The 4,481-nt window shown below is 39.1% G+C and overlaps 1 pseudogene; it reads right to left on the bottom strand.

The window, feature by feature from the left end:
* Positions 1 to 2,816: 2,816 nt before the first annotated feature.
* LOC111148917 lies at positions 2,817 to 3,913 on the bottom strand (annotated as a pseudogene).
* Between the last annotated feature and the right edge of the window lie 568 nt (positions 3,914 to 4,481).

The following is a 4,481-nucleotide window of genomic DNA, read 5'->3' as shown; positions in this document are numbered from 1 at the left end:
GACCCCGAGAGCTAAAGTAATCTTAATAAAAAAGTTGAAAACATCATACTTCCTGACTTCAAATTACATTACAAAACTATAGTGATCAAAACAGTATGGTACAGAAATTAAAAAGAGACACAAAATGTATGGAACAGAATCAAGAGCTCAGAAATAAACCCATGCATATATGGTCAATTAATAGTGGACAAGGGAGCCAAGAATACTCAGTAGGGAAAGGATGGTCTCTTCATTAAGTGGTATTACAAAGACTGGAATTTCACATACAAGAAATGAAATTGGACCCTTATCTTAAAATCCTCACACAAATTATCCCAAAATGGATCAAGGACTTGAGCATAATACTGAAGCCATAAAAATCCTAGAAGAAAATACAGGAGAAAAGCTCCTCAACACGTTTTAGTAATGACTTTTTGGATAGGACACCAAAAGTACAATCAACAGAAGCAAAAATCAACAACTGGGACTATATCAAACTAAAGCATGGCAAAATAAACAATCAACAAAATGAAAAGGCAGCCTTTTGTTATGGGAAAACATTTTCAAACCATATATCTGATAAGATGTCAATATCTAAAATATATGAAGAATTCATACAGCTGACAGGCACTTAGGTGGCTCAGTCAGTTAAGTGTCTGTCTTCAGCTCAGATCATGATCCCAGGGTCCAGGGATTGAGCCCTTGTTAGGCTCCTGCCCAGCCATGAGCCTGCTACTCCCTCTGCACTTTCCCCCTGTTCAGGCTCTCTCTCTCTCATGTGAATAAATAAAATTAAAAAAAAAAAAAAGGCACTCATACAACTGAATAACAAAGAAAAAAAATCCCATTAAAAAAGAGGGTAGAGGATCTGAATAAACATTTTTCCTAAGATGACAGACAGATGGCCAATGGGTACATGAAAAGGAACTCATATCACTAATCATCAGGGAAATGCAAATCAAAACCACAATGACATATCACCTCACACCTGTTAGAATGGTTATTATCAAAAAGACAAGAGGTAAGTGTTGGCAAGAATGCAAAGAAAAGGAAATCCTGTGCTCTGTTAGTGGGAATGTAAATTGGTGCAGCCACTATGGAAAACAACAACATGTAGGTTCCTCAAAAAAAAAAAAAAGAAAGAAAAAAGAAAAGAAGAAGAAGGAGAAGGAGAAGAAGGAGGAGGAGGAGGAAGAGAAGAAGGAGGAGGAGGAGGAAACTAGAAAACTAGAACTACCATATGATCTACCAGTCTCACTTCTATGTATATATCCAAAGGAAATGGGATCACTATCTTGAAGAGATATCTATACCCCCATTGCCATTGAATCATTATTCACAATAGCCAAGACATGGAAGTAAACTAAGTGTCCATCAATGGATGAATGATAAAGAAATTGTGGTATAAATACATATTAGAGTGTTTTTCAGTTACCATAAAAAAAGGAAAATCCTCATTTGCAGCAAAATGGCTGGAACTTGAGGACATTATGCTACATGAAATAAGTCAGGAAGAGAAAAACAAATACTGTATGATCTCACTTATATGTGGATTCTAAAACTCCAAATTCATAGAAATAGAGAATAGAATGTTGGTGGCTAGAGACTGAGGGGTGGAGAATTGGGGAGATATTGAACAAGGGGTACAAACTTTTAGTTATAAAATTGATTGGTTCTAGGCATTTAAGGCACAGAAATGGTGACTATAGTTAATAATACTGTACTGAATACTTAAAAGTTACTATGAGAATAGAGTTTAATATTCTTACTGTAGTACAAAATGATAATTATGTTAAGTGAAGGATGTTAACTAACTTTATTGTAGTGTAGCAAACATTTCACAATATATACATGTATCAAATCATCACTTTGTACATCTTAAACTTACACAATATATCAAGTATATCTCAAAGTTGGAAATACAAAAGAAAAATACATGATCAGGTGTTTGCTGATTTCTCTGTCCTTTTTTCTTTGTGCTATACAATCATGACTGGCAGCAAAGAGAAAAAAATAGGGCAAGCATCTGACGGGTGGTAAAAGCCCAACCCAAACTAAAATAATTGAAATCAGACTGAGTCCAATGCCTCCTCATCCAGATTTGGGTGTTTTTTGTTTGTTTTTCACTGTAGCACTTTATTTTCCTCACACAATGATAAGTTCCTGGGGCCTAATGTTTTCACACGACAGTAGAAAACCAAAATTTGTTGTCCTCTCTTAAGGAATTAAGAATTGCATACAAAAATGTTACATAAATTAAAAAGATAAATGAATTTATAGTTTTAAATGCAAACTGTTTTCCAACTCAAGGCAATTAACCACCCATGGTGTTCTGGCTGGAAAACATAAGTTAAGAAATGAAAGTGGGTCCTAAGTGTCAGACCTTCCCCACCCTGTCAGAACGGCAAGACAGAAATGATAATTCACTCAGGACTCTTCCCACCCTCTAGAGAAGTCCTGGAATAGGTATCTCTTATACATTAATAGTCTGTGCAGATGAAGAAACTCATGGTCTCACAGATTTTCAAACCAATGGATTTCTTTTCCATAAACATGGTCTCAACCTTAGCCACATAGTGACCTAGCAGTATGTACTAAGGAGTTAAATCAAATATATGTACAGGGTATTAAACAGTTAACTTGGATACAAGTTCAAGATCAGCAACAAGTTCTACAATCCAGTGCTGATATCAAATACAAGCTTCAAAGTCAAATTTCTTTTCAAAGGCTTATTCCAGTTTCATGAGGCTAGCATGAGGTATATACATTTGCCAGGGCAAATTTATACTTTGGAATTCACTCACAGAGCAAATGCTACACATCTGCTCACAGTCTATTTAGAAGCATTTGTGGTGAGGATGGAGGGGTCCAGTCCATCATATTCCTGCTTGTTGATCCACATCTGCTGGAAGTTAAATAGTGAGGCCAGGATGCAGTCCCCAATCCACACAGAGTACTTGCATTCAGGAGGAGCAATACTCTTGACCTTCATCATGCTGGGTGTCAGAGCTATGATCTTTTGTATCCTGTCAGCAATGCGGGGTACATGCTGACTCCACCAGAGAGCACAGTGTTAACATAGAAGACCTTCCAGATATCAACCCCACACTTCATGGAGTTGAAGGTGGTCTCATGGATACCACAGGATTCCATACCCAAGAAGGAATGCTGGAAGAGCACCTTAAGACAGCAGAAATGCTCATTGTCAGTGGTGATCATCTTCCCATCTGATAGCTCATAGCTCTTCTCCAGGGAGAATGAGAATATTGCAGTGGCCTCTTCCCGCTTGAAATCCAGGGTGACATAACAGAACTTCTTCTTGATATCACTCATGATTTCCCATTCAGAGGTGGTGATGATGCTATAGTCACACTCTGTGATGATCTTCATGAGGTGATCCCTCAGGTTCAGGGCCAGCCAGGTCTAGATACGGGATGGCATGGGGCAGGGCGTACCCCCTATCAATGGGCACAGTGTGGATGACCCCTTTTCCAGAGTCCATGATGATACTAGTGGTACAGCCAGAGCATACAGGGACAGCAGAGCCTGGATGGCCACATACATCTGGGGTGTTGAAGATCTAAAACATGTTCTGAGTCATCTTTTCACAGTTGGACTTGGGGTTCTGGGGGCCTCAGTCATCAGGACTGGGTTCTCCTCAGGGATCAGGACAACTCATTGTAGAAGGTGTGGTGCTGTGTCTTCTTCATGTCATTCCAGTTGATAACAATGTCTTGTAATGGGATACTTCAGAGTCAGGATCATCATCACCCACGTAGGAGTCCTTCTGGCCCATATACACCTTACTGCTCTGGTTTCAGGGTTGCCTGACAATGGACAGAAACATGGCTCAAGGGACAACATCTCCAGCTGAGCCTGCCTTGCATGTGCCAGACCCATTGTCAATGATGAGCTCAGTGATCTCTTCTTCCATTGCAGAGGTGGAGGCTGTAGATGCAGAGAACCAGTGGTGGGAGAACATGGATTGTGGGTCAGCTGCAGCGAGTGAGAACTTCCAAGTTTCTTTTAATTGGAATCATGGACACTTAGTCTACTGTCACTCTTACTAAGACTACCACTGAGAGAAAAAAAAAACAACAAAACAAAACAGGCTGGCACCCTCCTTTAAATATTTCCATGTTCAGTGCATCTTTTATCAAACAAGATCCTTCACCTTAATTCTTTTCCCAAAGTTGAGATTATAAAATCTTTGTCCTGTTAAGAGTGTCCTTTGTGTACAAGAGATGCTGCTCCTTTAAAGGTCAATAGTAAACAGGAGAATCCCCATAACAAACTCCATGATATGCTGATTATACAGCTGGTTCTCTGCGAGTTCTCCTGTTTCATTCTTGTCCTTTATCTTCGTGACTACAGGATGTCTTCACAGGCATCTCCCTCTTATCATTGATGTAAATTGCTTACTGCATTGGCTTACTACTGCCATCATAACACATTACCACAAATTTAGCAACTTAAGCAACACAAATTTGTTATTTGATATT

This window comes from Enhydra lutris, unplaced genomic scaffold (assembly GCF_002288905.1).
Source record: "Enhydra lutris kenyoni isolate GAN:26980312 unplaced genomic scaffold, ASM228890v2 scaffoldscaffold21, whole genome shotgun sequence".
NCBI classification, from domain to species: Eukaryota; Metazoa; Chordata; class Mammalia; order Carnivora; family Mustelidae; genus Enhydra; species Enhydra lutris.
The sequence above is the reverse complement of the archived record's forward strand: the minus strand, read 5'-3'. Positions and strand labels throughout refer to the sequence as shown.